Source organism: Ailuropoda melanoleuca, chromosome 1 (genome assembly GCF_002007445.2).
Source record: "Ailuropoda melanoleuca isolate Jingjing chromosome 1, ASM200744v2, whole genome shotgun sequence".
NCBI lineage: Eukaryota > Metazoa > Chordata > Mammalia > Carnivora > Ursidae > Ailuropoda > Ailuropoda melanoleuca.
The window spans coordinates 38,581,884-38,598,060 of record NC_048218.1 but is presented as its reverse complement, the minus strand read 5'-3'; positions in this window follow the sequence as shown (position 1 = coordinate 38,598,060).

Sequence of the window (16,177 nt, the reverse complement as noted above, 5' to 3'; positions counted from 1 at the left end):
ATGAAGATCTAGAAATGGAGGCTGGGCAGACCTTGGTGAGGGGTTGATTTTATTTAAATTTTTTTGAAGCTGATCTTATTTTAAATTTAATAGGAAGACATTAAAAATCTTTAATCTCAGGAATGATATGAATCCCATTCACATTCAGGAAGGTCATCCTTGACTAGACTGCGGAAAAAACAAGAGTGGACGTCGGCGGGCATATAAAGAGAGTATTCTATAATGTAGGTAACAGATGTCAATATCCTCGTCTCATGGCAGCTGCAAAGACAAAGAATGGATTCAAGAGGTGGAATCAGCAAAAATCCCCAGTGGACTGGAAACAGGGGTGAGCTATAAGAAGTATCATACATAAGTAGCATAAACAGCTGGGTAAATCATGGTATTACCTGATAAGAAAGGAAAATCTAGGTCCTAGTCAGGGACACCAAAAAGCCTTCAGAGTGAGAAATCAAGTAGTCTTGGCCAATCCATGAATATGACTTAATCCTAATTCCCAGAGGCAGGAAGCTGAAGCTAATGTGGGGTACCAGAATGTACCACACTATAATATGTCTCTTTGGCATATGGATTATTTTGAGCATAAGGTCACTGAGAACCAGCTGGGGCTGGAAAAGCTCTAAAAACTGGGCACAAGTTCTACCTTGGTAAAGGAAATTTCTCTTTGTAAGTGTGTCTCTCTCTCCGGCACCAGAAAGAGGTAGACTTCTAACAATCCTGATCAATGAAGAAGGCCCTGACTTAAATCTACACAGAAAACCTTATTAAAAAATCCTTGTTTACCATACTTTTCCTGGACACCTTCTCAAAACTTGCCTTCCTATCCCAGAAGCCCCAAGCCCCTTTTCTTTTAGCCTAAAATGGTATATAAGCCTAAATCTAATCACCCCTTTGAGTTACTCATCCCCAGGTACTCCCAAGTGCATGTACATGTTAACAAACTCATGTTTTTCTCTTGTTATCTATCTCTGGCCACTCTGATTTATAAGGCCCCAACTGGAGAACCTAAGACAGGTAGAGGAAGAGATTTTTTTTCTCCACTTACACTACTATTATTCTGTTTGCCCAGAAATAGAATGAGGTGGAGCAAGAAATGAGAGCAAAGGTAAGGAGAGATAGGGGGCCTTGGTGGAGGCACATGTGGGAAGTGTTTGTAAAGGGGAAGAGCTGGACATACAAGGCAAAGGGCATATTAAGACAATGCGACAAATGATATTACCTTAGTGTACTATAGGCCAGGCTGTATCTAAAGGACTCACGCTTCAAAGATCCACTCCTACTGAAATTCTAAAGGGTGCTCCAGATTTTCTTTTGGGGGAATATGTAAGTCTTGAATCATTTAGATTAATCCAGTTTTGCATGATGTAGCCCTATGCCACATCTGAACTCTTGGAATCCCTGAAGTAGCTCTCTCACAAGACAAATGTCTTGGTGAGTCAGACATGGCTCACTCTAGGCAACCCCAAACAGGGTCTCAGTCTAGTCAGAGAACAACACAAAGTTGTCATGCAGGCAGTTTGTTTTGGGAGACCTCATCTTTAACATCTGTCGTTCACTTTCAGTCTTCTCCCCCTTCACAAGGCATCCATTCGGCTGCCTCCAGTAAAGACTGTCTCCCTATTTTCCATCATCCAACTGGATAGTGCATCAAACTCCTCATTCACCCTTTCTCTCTCCCCGATAAAAATGTACCCATCCACTGTCCATACCTTCAGAGCTTTTCTACATAATCAAATAAACTAATCCTTTGTTCAAGCTCATAATAGCTTAAATCAGAGAAAGCATTAGTTGCAGCATTCTAGAGAAATTTGGTCTAACCAAAATGTTCAGGGCTAATGCTGGGAACAACAGCTCCTTGTAGTGGAAAGCAAGCCCTCTACAGCCTTAAAATTAGACCAAATAAAGGATTGCCTCACCCTGCTTTACAATGAGCTTCAGGCCTTGGAAGTTGGCTTCCCAAATTATGAAATGCTTGTTCTAAGAAAGAAGATTTGCCTCAAATAAAGAAAGGGGCTTTAAATCATCATGTGAATACGGAGGGGGAAAATTGTTACTGGAAAGGGAACAAAACCTTTCGTCTTTGACCCAGTGTCCCACAGAGTGGAAAACATTTACTTTGAGATTCCACACACAGGTCAATGTACCACAGAAGCCAAGAGTGGTTTTTAAAAACAATAACACTAACCATAAGCCACCCAAGAATCAGAGACACTTTTATATAGACCAGTTTCTTCCTTCACACACTCATTTTCAAGGCCACATGGGTTGAGGAAAAATTGTGCATCCTGCTTAAGTGGTTTTCAGTGTATATGTGAATGTGTTTTAGTCCTGACATATTTTCCTATCAGTAAGGGTAAAAAAAAAAAAAAAAAGTTAAGGAAAAGACAACATTTACTGAAATTTAAATGTATACAGAAAATTTTCCACCACCTTCAGAACTTTAGATAGACTGCTTATGGAGCAAGTTTTATTTTGGCATTTGCATTTTACATCCTATTACCTAACTGCAGAGTGTATTGTTCAAAAATAAGTAAATAAATAAAACAGTCTTTCTATAAAACATCCCAATATAAAAGATTAATTATGTACCCTTCTTTAGTACTTGACTGCTTCTTAGCCAATGCATGGCATTCATTATGTTCCAAACGTTGACTCCAAAAAGACTTCCCTGACTACCGTAAGTCATTTGTTCTTGTTGCATTGCATCAATATGTAGCCTTACTTTCCAGCTCTTTGATTCTTTACATGCCCCAAGTCAACCTCTCATTCAATCTTTTACCTCTTTTATAGATTTTAAAATAGTAAAATGAAAAAATCTAATGAATGAACAAGCACATGTTATGAGAAAAAAATGGATGAATAAATAAATGAACCAAGTCCATTTACTTCCATAAATTCAGACAGTTGTTTAGATAAATGTCATCCTTTGATTTAAGAACCATCTCATATGCGGGCGCCTGGGTGGCGCAATCGTTAAGCATCTGCCTTCGGCTCACGGCTCAGGGCGTGATCCCGGCATTACCGGATCGAGCCCCACATCAGGCTCCTCTGCTACGAGCCTGCTTCTTCCTCTCCCACTCCCTCTGCTTGTGTTCCCTCTCTCGCTGGCTGTCTCTATCTCTGTCAAATAAATAAATAAATAAATAAATAAATAAATAAATAAATAAATCAAAAAAAAAAAAGAACCATCTCATATGAAGGGAGCAATAAAATATCATTAAGAAGAGTAAGTGACAGAGTCAGTTTTTGGTGGGATCATTAGTTACTAACTCTCTCCTCTAGGTACATATTAACTCATTTGAAAAGTTTTTTGAGAGCAGCTAAGTTACCTTTTGGTACAATGACCTACTCATCTACTAAATAATACCCTATATGTGTGAAAAAAATCATGTAATTTGGCTCTTTTATAATCAGAAGGCAGGTAAGCCTCTGAAGAGTAAAAACTGCCTTTCAGAACTATGGTAATCGGCAAAAGCTGCTTTTCCAATTTTTCAGATGCATAAGAGGAAAAGAGTACCTTTTGTGAAAATATCAATAATGCCAAACGAACTTGTATGGTTGGTGCATTCAATGAAACCTCCTTATTCATTCTCATTTTAATAACACGCTACCTTTGAAGGAGATGATATCAATAATTCCCTAATATTTTAAGTGATAGAAGCTGCACATAATAAATTCTAGAATATTATTAGTATTAGTTTCTTCAAAAATGCATTATCTCATTTAATTCCCACAATAGGGGCTCCTGGGTGGTGCAACCAGCGAAGCCTCGGACTGTTGACTGCAGCTCAGGTCATGATCTCAGGGTCGTGAGATCAAGCCCTGCATTGGACTCTGTGCTCAGCTCAGCACAGAGTCTGCTAAAGTTTCTCTCTCCCTCTGTCCCTCCCTCCCAATAAATAAATAAATAATAAATAAATAAGTAAATCTTTAAAAATAAAATAAAAACTAAAAAAAATTAATTCTCACAATAAACCTAATGTGAAGGTATTATAATTATCCCCAAGTTACACACGGGGAGAGTGAAGCATAGGGAGGAAAAGCAACCAAAGCTAAGTGAGGTTAGAGCTGAAATTTGGCCCCAATTCTGTCCAACTTCTGAACTCAAGCTTTTAGTCATTATAATATGTTCCTCTTCATCATGTATAACCAGAGAATGTAAGCTCCACAAAGGTAAGTTTACTTATCTGTTTGTTACACCGATATCACAAATGTTTAGTGTTTAGTTCAATGATAGATAGAGAGATAGATAGTAGAGAAGAGCCTTCTTGGCCAGTTTATCTATGAAACTTCATCCAGGAGGTCTGTTTCAGCAGGGCTTGAAGAATGTGCCAGATTTGAATGGGCAGAAACAAGAGGAAAATCACTTAAAAAGTTTCAGAAGAAGAAAACAGATAAAATTGGATAAGTATTGCTAGGAAGATAGATTACTGACAACAGGAGAAAAATAATATCAGGGTCATAAGTGCTGTTGATGAAAGAACTCCAAAGTCAAATAGATGAGTTAGTACTTTTTGAGAGAAGCTTTAAGACACGTTAGGTTCTTTTTTTTTTTTTTCCTAGCGAGCAAGAAAAAGTGCGCCACACACCTAAGCTGGTCGGGGGTGGGGGGAGCAAAGGAAGGGAAAGAGAGAGAGAGGATCCTAAGCAGGCTCCATGCCTAGCACTGAACCTGGTGCAGAGCTCGATCCCATGACCCTGAGATCATGACCTGAGCCAAAATCAAGACTCAGACACTTTACCGACTGAGCCAACCAGATGCCCCAAGACATGTTAGGTTCTTAATCACGAGAACAGCATGATGAAAGTGATATTCATTTGTCAGCAGTATTCACTTCTCATCTTTCCTCTCCATCTAAATTGTACCTTTTTTGAGGCAAAAACAAGACTACTTAGATGTTACTTGCAAGAGTCATTTTGAAGACAAAAATTTCTAAGAAACCAACTCTAGCCAATAAAAATCTGAATTTAATTATATGAGGAAAAATCAAAACTTGTGTAAAACAAAAATAAATGTTACAACTGGCACACGGTAATATAGAAAAACTCACTAATGAAAAAGCACATTTTTTTTTCAGGCAATAAAACTTAGCCAATACTTATGTGGTGGAAAATCCCAACCTACATCCACTTTGCCAGTATTATTGGATAGTTTTAATTATCCAGACTCCAGAGACTTCCCTCATGTAAGGAAAATATTACTTAGAGATATAGGATATCAACTTTCACCTTATATATTATAATATATAGATGTTATTTTCATGGGTTTTCACCATGGGAGAAAATCTTTTCAAACAAATTACTTTCCAGTTTAGAATATTTTTCTGTACATCGGGGGCCAACTCAATAATTCTAAATGCTTTGAGAAGTGAAGCACAGGAAAGTCTTTCATCTTTGAGCTGGCATGTTTCCTCTTCTACACCATAATATTGCACTTAGTACTGGTTGGATAAGCCCAAGCTGGCTGTGCCTCTGCCCTCCACAAACCACAACCATGATCATATTTACCCTATTGGAAAGGCCAAGTTCAAGTAAAAGGTTCTCTGATCAGGGTCAAAGGCACTAGCAGGTTGGCAAGATTCATTGTGGTAAAACAGAAATGCCCTTTGTAAAATAACAAAGAAGTAAAAATGTCCATTTACTTTGTGTTTTGGTTTAAAAATAATTTCCTATGGTATACCAGTTCCTTATTAAATACCAATAGCACATTGTAAGTAAATTCACCAAATCAAACATTATTTCAATCCCTTAACTGTTTTGCATATTCTATTTCATTACCAAGTCAATAACCTTTGCTTTACTGCATAGTCTCAGAATCTGAAAATCATATATTATAAAAGTCTTTTGGACCTGAAGATGATTTTTGTCATAACTAATATTTAGATGGAATTCTCCTTAGATGGAATATATTTTTTCTACTGATTAGTAAAATATTAAAATCTATTTAGGGTTGCATAGAGTATAAACTAGCTCGTACAAATAGAAAACTTAGTAATTAAAGTACCAGAATGGCACCATTAAAAAAAAAAAAACAGTTTTATATTACATCATAGGGAACTGTACCTTACCTCAGAGGATATAATTACTTATACATTTTTAATATATTATTTATTTTCAAGAATACTTATATTTACTTCAGAAACATGAATAGAAATGTCATTGTCCATGTTAAATGGATCAGTTAAAAGTTCAGGATATATTAAAAATAAAAACACTGTAGGGGCGCCTGGGTGGTTCAGCTGGGTGAGCATCTGACTGTTGGTTTTGACTCAGGTCATGATCTTATGAGTGGTGAGATGGAGCGCCACGTGGGGCTCTGTGCTCATCAGGGAGTCTGCTTGAAAATTCTCTCCCTCTGCCCCTCTGCAAACTCACGTATACTCGCATGTGAGCTCTCTCTCTCTCTCTCTCTCTCTCTCAAATAAATAAATCTTTAAATAAATTTTAAAAATTAAAAAAGGAAATTAAAAAATTATAGATAAGTAAATAATTTTGGCCTATAATCACTTGAGCATTTTGGGTTTTTTCTTAATCTAATGGAAATTTATAGCTAACAATCAAAGATTATTGTAGAATGCACTCTAAAAACAAACTTCCCAACTCAAAAATAATAATGGAGAAAACAGAAGTCCTCCTCACTTTGACAAAAGTGATCACACACATATTCCTATTTCACTTTCAAGTTACCTACATGTTTTATTTAAAGATTAACAAGTCTCACTAATGCTCCTTGGGAGAATCATTAAATAAATGAATCTCAGGTACAGTTGCTAAATCACCTTGGTTATACTGGAGTTGCCCATTAGAAAAGCAGTTCATCTGCAAATCATTATCTGCAAATCAGGGCATCTGTCCTTGACATTTCCATAAAAGGCTCTGCTTGCTTTCTGTGTCCACCATATTTCAACATAGGCTTCTACATGGCCAGTCCCTTAAGATTTTTGGGCTTCAGCTTTAGCTGTCCTTATAGATTATAAGTACCATACAAACTTTATAGAAATATGCACATGAATCTTCTAATACATGCTCCCGAAGAAATTCTGGGAAAATTCTAGTGAAAACCACTGCTTTAGCATCTTTATTCAATAAAAAAGATTTGCAACTAACAGTATGTTGGAAGCTATGAAACAGTATTATTTTTACAAAAAAGACTTCTAAACAGAGCAATACTAGCAAAGAAAATAGAAACATAATTTGCAGTTATTAAGAACTATCTAATATATTTAAAAATAAATAGGAGGACAAGGTTTTCTAGAGGATGGGGTCAATTTTTCAACTGACAGGAATGATTAAGTGGATAAAGAGATTGGAGGGAAAACGAGTTAAATTTGCCAATGAGGACAGCATTAACAACTTGAAAGAGAAACATTAGTAAAGATTTTTAAAAGATAAAAAACATGGGGTACCTGGGTGACTGAGTCGATTAAGCATCCAACTTTTGATTTCAGCTCAGGTCATGATCTCAGTGCGGAGGGATCGAGCCCCACGTGGGGCTCTGCATTCAGCACAGTCTGCTGGATATTCGTTTCGCTTTCTCCCTCTGCCCCTCCCCCTGCTCACACACTGTAAGTAAATAATAAATAAATAAATAAATAAATAAATAAATAAATAAATAAATAAATAATTTTTTAAAAGACAAAAATCAACAGATCTTTCTTCCAGTATATCCCAGCTACCAGTGAAATGATCTACTTAAAGACCTATTAGAAATTTGCAAGACAATATAAGTAAAAAATGTTTGGTGATAGAATCAACAGATCTTCCCATTACATTCCTCCTGGAACCATGAGATACCCAGTTATTGAAGTCAGATCCCCAGAATTCATCAAAGAATCTTTCTCTCTCTCATCCCTGACATTTAATAAATGATCGATTTTTTTCTAAATCTCTTGAATCTATCTCTCGTATCTCACACCCTCAAAGGATTCTGCGAACTACCTATGTCATTAGTATTTCTCACTGCCTTCCTCCTTTTTCTCAATGCACCCCCTTCTTTCTATAGATTTTAATATTGTTTTAATTTCATATAAGATCCTTTCTCTCAGAAATCCATATCATGGGGTAACTGTCTGGCTCATTTGGAAGAGCATGTGATTCTTGATCTCAGGGTCATGAGTACAAGCCCCACTTTGGGTATAGAGATTACTTAAATGAATAAACAAAAACTTAAAAAAAAAAGAAATTCATATCCTGTAATATAAAGTCTAATCTCTTTGCATTGGTGCCCTACGTAGTCTTCCCCTTGCCTAAATCAACGTCATCCTCCATATCCCCTCTTAACACATTAAGCTTGCAGTGGTCTCTCAAAGACATCATGCTTTTGTATGTTTGGGGGGAACAAAAAGAATTTTTTTCTGTCTTTCTTTTCTAATTGTCTAGCAAATCCCTACTGATAAATATGTAGCTCAATTGTCACCTCCTTTCTGAAGCCTCCTGACCATGCCTCATGCCATACTTCTTGCTCTATCCTCTATCAAAGCATGTATCACTCTGTAATGACCTGTAAGGTGTTCTTCCCTCACCAGACCGTGACTGCCTCAAAGGCAGGAATTATTTCTTACTCAGTTTCGTACATGAATGCACAATGTCTGCAATAAGCATTCTACAACTGAAGGAGTGGAATCAACGTTGTCCTAGATCCAACTGCCTCAAGTCAGAGCATGGAATTAGTTTCCATGCACAGGATTCAATAGGGCAGTGCTCTTGGAAACACCTGAAGGGCATAGAAGAAACAGGTCAAGAAAAGAAGCTGAGCCAAGGTGTGGTTTTAGTTGAGTCCTAGCCTCAGCCTGATCCCATCAAGAGCTCGGGAGCATTAGTGGCATATCAGAGTTGTGTCCCTTTTAAAACTTGGGACTTCCGTGTTAGCAATTGGTTGCACTCTGCCAAGGGTTGAAGGCAGTGATACTGGGAAATATAACCTCCCTCTCCATCTCCAGACAGCAACTAATGGCAGCCCAGGGGGTAAAAGGAAATAACTGTGTTCCTCTAGTAGGCAACATTTACTGCCTCTGAACCATGCATGCTTACACCTAGGAGAAATCTGGGGAAAACAGCACCAGCTTCTACTATGAACATCACCACAATTACACACATCAGCACTATCACCTTCTTCAAAAAATAGGTTATCTAGAGATTTTTTTTTAATTTCATACCTGATTGCTCTTCTATTCCAGTGAATTCATAGCTCCACGCCCTGAGGAATTGGCTTCTTAACCAGACATAATTGGGGTGCCTTCCATTACGTGAAATATATATAACTATTAACTGTGCAAAGCACACCAAGGACTTTAGTGAGCTACAGTGCAGTTACATAGAGCAGTGGTGTGGCAGTTCTTCCAAAGGAAACTTCTAAGCAAATCATACAGGAGAACCCCATGTTTCGATATCTAGTGCTTGCTACACATCAATGGAATTGAAAAGGACACCAAGTCCCCCAGCAAATATAAAAATATTTTTTTGGAACATTTACTCATCCCACTTACCGTAGTTACTTTCTCTTTTATTGGTGTGGGGAAATCCTACGTGTGATATCTGAGGTTTGTTCCTCATTAGCTTCACCATACATTAAAATAAATAAATGGCTGGCCACGGAACATGCTAGAGACCTTATAGGGCTAAGCCTGTGCGAGGCTTCATCATCTTTCCTAGACAGTGGAAACTCAATAAATGATGTATCATCATATGCTGGGCATGTAACTTAGGATAGAGACATTTTAAAGGCTTGCGGCCCATGAAAACATCATTGTGAACAGACATTTACTAATATTCATGCACCATTTTTACATACCAGCCCATACGGACAGACAGACAGACAAAACAAATGGAAATGATCTTTCCACCACATTTTAATAACTTTTCAGAATTAGTGTATCACAGTAAACAACTATTCCAAATATTTTCTAAAATCAATGGTCTGGGGTATCAAAGAGCACTCACTGGAGATAAAAGTAAGTCCCCAAAGAAAATTGTTCTTCTAGATTACAAATCAACAGAGGAATTAAAAAATGAGATAGAAAATTCCTGCTGCTACGCATGCCAATTTTCATCACTAGCAATGCAAAGATGTGGGCAGCAACAAAATGCTGCTGACCTTTTACATTTTGATTTTGCACGTCTTCTGTTTATTGTACTTGGATTCTGACCACACATTCCTATTATGATCATCACATACTGATGAAAGGGAATCTGACCTGCTCAAAGCAAATTTGGAGAAATGTTTGTAAAGTACAATGGCATTGTGTGGCATGCGAGCTCTGGGTACAAAAAGTGCACAACAAATGTCAATGGCGCTCGTGTGTAGCTGATGGCAGAGGAGAATGTACATTAATTCAGGAAGATCTGGCTCCACTCCAAGGATTTTTACAAGCCCTAGACTATTTTTTAAAAATTCTCAAAATTGAATCACACATTTAAAATGGAAAAAAAACAACTAACTGCATCCAATTCAGGTATGAAACTAAAGATAAGGAAATTCAGGGCAGCCCTTTGGCAGTGTGGTTGGAGCAGATAAAAATGGAAAATGTCCAAACCCTCTGACTGTAGAAAAGTCTCAACATTTGCATTTTGTTTCATTTTATTCTTCAGGCAGTATATTAACGCACAGGGGATTACTATTATAATTTTCTGTAACACTGAACGCTCTAGATTCCAGCTGAACACATAAATGTATTACTGAAACCTTGATTTCTAATTTTTAACAATTGAGAAAGTGATTATATCCTTCTCCAAATTTTTAAAATGATCTTCTATTAAACCAGCTATACAAAAAGGAAGCACTTTAATAATAAGAACCAAAATCAGGCTGTTTCTACCCAGATGAAATGAGGAGGTGGGTAAAATGTATCAATAAAATTAACTGGATGATTGAGACAAATAAATTTTGATTTATTGATATTAAGACAAATATCATAGTGGAGGGGATAGAGCTTAGAAAAGAGTTATTTGGGTAAATTAAGTTTCAGATGAGGATTTGATACTTGAAGTTCTGGAACTTTCACTTTAATCAGCTTCTGAAAACATTTCTAAAATATGTTATATTATTCCTTATTGATTGTATTAAAAGAAATCAAGTGTACTGATCTTTTCTAAATGGGTTGCAATTATTTTATAGTTGTGAAATATTTTCCTGTATTAAAGGAATCTCTAAATTTGTCTCTAGACTGATCAAATACTGCTGTAGCCTTTAAAGTGGCCAAGACACATGCTCAAAATTATTTAAGTTAAGTATGAGTTTTCTCTTTAGCTACACGTCCCCAGAGCTTGATATTTTTCGGCTCGACGTTCCTTCCTTCTTTAGAGGCGGGCAGCTTTTGCAGCCTTTGATCTTTTTCGCAGTAGCTACCATAGCTTCTTATCTCAGCTGCCGTTTCTCTTGTCAGTTTCTCCCTTCTTCTCTTCTACATTGTTTTCTTTCTTATTTTCCTTTGTATTTCTTAAAAGTTCTCATGTCTTCACTTCTGTCTCCTAAAAACCGATTTCGAAAGCCAGCACCATACACGCAAATGCTAGTTATTTTTTTCTCCTGTAATTTTTGTGTTGCTAACTTTTTTGGCAACTTTTGTCGATGTTTACGCTCAGGAGCCTTATTTTCAAATTATTTCTGGGTTTTGATTAAGACAGCTGAGAATGCCAAACACCAGAGGGGCTCTGTCTACAGTGACTAATTCCTTACCTTTTATAATACTGTAAATGTGTGCTTTCCTCCAAGGGCTTTAAAGTATTTCCCAAAATTTCCCCTAGATAATTACGTTTCCTCTTGCTTTTTTTTTTATAAATGTTTCCATGACACTGATGTTTCATATCAAAACACAAAAATACTTAAGGAAAATTCCTTTACCTTAATTATATTGCTTGTGTCAGGAGACAGTTATTCCTTAAAGACTTTTTGGGGAGCTTTGGTGTGAATAGGTCAGAAATATCATTTAAATTAACAGGAATTTACTAAACATCGGTCACATCCTCAGAACTAAACTAGATGTTGTTTAAAAGCAGGACGACGATCCGGAGTCACTGTTAGAGATTTTAAGAAATGCCAAAATAAGATCATTTCCTTAGAAGCAATTCTTGCTTTAAAAAAGTTATATATTCCATTGATTGATATTGGCTGATTAAGTTCTTTTTTTTTTTTTAAAGATTTTATTTATTTATTTGACAGAGATAGAGACAGTCAGTGAGAGAGGGGACACAAGCAGGGGGAGTGGGAGAGGAAGAAGCAGGCTCCCAGCAGAGGAGCCTGACGTGGGGCTCGATCCCGTAACGCCGGGATCACGCCCTGAGCCGAAGGCAGACGCTTAACCGCTGTGCCACCCAGGCGCCCCTGATTAAGTTCTTGATTGAACTTCCAAAACGTTGTCAAGACAGTCATTTGCTGTTAAAAGAAAATACAGCACTACACTTACATTATTGACACTAGAATTGCATTCTTGTTTAAGAACTATTATAAGATAAACTCAGGCAGCCATGATCTCAGGGTCCTGGGATCAAGCCCCCAAGTCAGGCTTCATGCTCAACGGGGAGTCTGCTTGAAACTCTCTTCCTCTCCTTTGCCCTCTGCCCCTCCTCCACTTCAGTCAGTGCTCTCTCACTCTCTCTCTCACACAAACCTTAAAAAAAAAAAAAAAGATAAACTGAGGCATATTAAAAATTTTCAGAGTTTATTTGAGCAAAAATTGATTAGAATTGGGCAGCACCAGATCAGAAGCGGTTAGGAACACTGCCAAAAGGCTCCAGGGAAAAGACTTGTACATAGAAAAGTACAGAAGCAAAGAAAGGGAATTATTGGATTGGCTATAGCGTAAAGCCTGGCTGGCTGTTCGTGACCAGTAGTCCTTGGTGTTTTGACTTTATAACCTTGAGACATTTCCAGGCTTAGAATTTGGTCTGCTTATTTAGGCCACTGTGGCATGAAAGCCACCTCAGTCTACTGGCCTCCCTGTTTAATTAATTTAACAACACTTAAGTATGTTAATACGTTGTTTCACTTCAGCAGTTCGTGCCATAAAATCCAATCCTATCTGCTAATTTAAAAGGTCCTATGAAGCTGGTTTCTCCAAACCTGTCTGGGTTGACCTCTATTCCTATGCCCAGAATCACTTTCAGTTATCTCACCCTGACATACTTATTATCACTTGATTTCTCTCTACAATCTTTCCCTCCCTTTATTATCAATCTCCCACCACCTATTTTCTTAGGCTACCTTTGGCTCTTCAGGTCAAATTAGATGTTATTACTCCAAGAAACCGTCCAGAGGCCCTCCTCCCCCCGAGTCCAGGCCAGAGTACATAGCATAACCAGCCTTAGGACCACATTACTATCTTGACTCTCCATTTCTTCATTTCACAGCCTGCACAACCAATCAAAATTGGGACCTTTCCTAAAAGGTTTACTAATGACAATTTACTTAGGATTAGATTTGGTTTCCTTACAGAAAAGCCAGGCTAATATTTATGTAAGCTTCTATTTTATTTTAAAAGTTAATGAAAAAAATAGAATTTTAAGCACAAGACAGAAGCTAACATTTATCAGTGAGGATCTTGTAAGAATAGATATCAGAAAAAAAGAGGGTAGGGACGTTAGATACAGAGGGATGAGAGATAAATGGGAAATACACTAACAAAGCAGCTTTTACCACATTCTGACTAAATGTAGTGGGAATACATTCCATTTTCAACTGAATCATTTATATGTTAATAAGGTATCCAGACCAGTGATGTGGCTACCAATGGAATTAATCACATGTTTTCTATTTAATCCAAAGACACTATGGGATATGCAAATATTCAAATGTAATATTAATTGAAGCAAAATAATATGACCTTGGAAAAGTGGTCAACCAGAAATTAATGTTTATATATCCTAAAACTCCATTGTTTGGAAAGAATATAACAATGAGGAAAAAGGCAGAGACTTGATTCTACCACACATTTATGGATTAAAATCTGAGATTCTCTGAAGAAATATCCTGAAAAATAGAATCGTGTCAAAAGTAAATCAGAAACTTGGAGCCTATAAAAAAGAAGAGTGAATATGATTTCCTACTAACAACTTATGAAACATGTAAATGAGGCTGACATGCATTCCACAGAAATAAATAACACGAAAAAAGAATGAAAATCTTCAGGCAAAAGGAGTCATTCATGTCTAGATGGACAGCAATCTGCAAAATGAAGATCAGTTAATGGACTCTGAGAAACAAACTGAGGGCTTCAGAGGGGAGAGGGGTGGGGGAATGGGATAGACTGGTGATGGGTAGTAAGGAGGGCACGTATTGCATGGTGCACTGGGTGTTATACGCAAGTAATGAATCATCGAACTTTACATCAGAAACCAGGGATGTACAGTATGGTGACTAACATAATAAAAAAACATTAAAATAAAAAAAATAGGTGTACTTCTTTCAGAAATATCCTGGGATATTTTTAAACTTTGGATTAGGATCAGTATGGCTATTTAATGGGGTGTTTCTATGAGTACTTGCCTGTGCATAAGTGTAGATAGATTGATAAATACAAATGGATAGATGAATACATAGATATTTTTACACATGCATGCATCTTATACTTTCACAGATAATTTTTATTAAATATGGTGTAAACCACTCAAATCTCAATGAGATAGCAAATCTACTCATGAAGTCACTGTTCAGATAAATTAATGTCTGTTCTATGAACTCTTAATCCCCGTCATCTGTCTCTTTTGACTTCCAGAACTCACTAGTAGCCATCAGTGGATCTCAGATTCCTTGGTCTGCATCCCTCTTGTCAATGTACCAAACTAACAGGAAATGCTATTATCCACAGCTCATCTTTCCCACAATAGTCTCCTAAGAGTTTTTTAACCTCAACCTTTCTTTGAAATTTTTATAATACCTACCACCATTAGCCCTTTGAAAATAAGAATAATGCCTGAGAGTTTATTACATGCCTGCCAATCTAAGGACAGTTTTAAACCTATAACAAGTGATTTATAAAAACCTATTGACAGATGCAGCTTGAAATTCTTACGAATCTAGCCCAAACAAATAAAAACTACTCAGAATTTTATGTTAAATACAAAGCCAAAAGAATCTGAACAGCATGCAGGAGTACTGGGGGTTGGAGAAAAGGAAGGCAAGGCAGTGTTTGGGGGTGGGGAAGAAGAAACTGCATAATAATGCATTTTTGGGAGTCTAAATTGAACTGTATATTTGTGACAATTATTTAGGAAATTCCAAGTTTTTCATGGTTTCCTTAAGTATGGGATCTGGCAATAAAAAAATAATCTGGCATTTATCTTGTGGAATTCAGGCAGCCACAGAAGTCCAAATAAATCTAATTTCCATGATTCCTGTGATTTTAATAGCCATTTGCAGCATGGAAACTGTGTGTTTGCTATTAAATTATAACTATAAATATCATAAAATCTGTACACTATAAATATGTAATAATTATAAAATGACCATATGACTTCAATTGTTACAGATATAATCAAGGCTATGAATTCTCACTAGATTGAGGAATCTAATTTCAGAAGCTTAAGGTCAAATGTGGCAAAGGTCGTGATTTCTATACACCCTTCTCTCAGAGTTAATCCACATGCTTTTTATTTTTTTTTAAAGATTTTATTTATTTATTTGAGAAAGAGAGCATGAGCAGGGGGATCAGCAGAGGGAGCGGGAGAAGCAGACTCCCCACTGAGCAGGGAGCCTGATGGGGGCTCGATCCCAAGACCCTGGGACCATGACCTGAGCCAAAGGCAGCTGCCCAACTGACTGTGCCACCCAGGCGCCCCCCACATGCTTTTAAAAGTCAGATAGAAAAATATAAGAATGTGACAAAATGTCACTTTTATTAAAAATTTTAGGTTATGTTCCTAACTATATCTAATTTTTTTAATTAGTGGACAGAGAAGTATGCCTGAAGTAGAAACACTGAGCAAAAATCTTGAGATTCCCTCCACATGTAAAACTCTAGAACTTCTTTGTTACTCAATATCATTTAAAACTTACCTACCAAATTCCTTACACATAAAGCAAACACTGAATTCCTGTGTCAGCAGGTATCTTGTGCAGAGAAAAATCAGTACTTTTTATCACAGTGCTTATAACCTCCTTGAAGGAAAAAGATAGGATGAGAATCCCTGCCCCTATTCACTAATAGTGGGGCTCAAGCAGAGTTCTATGCTATATAAGAAGACA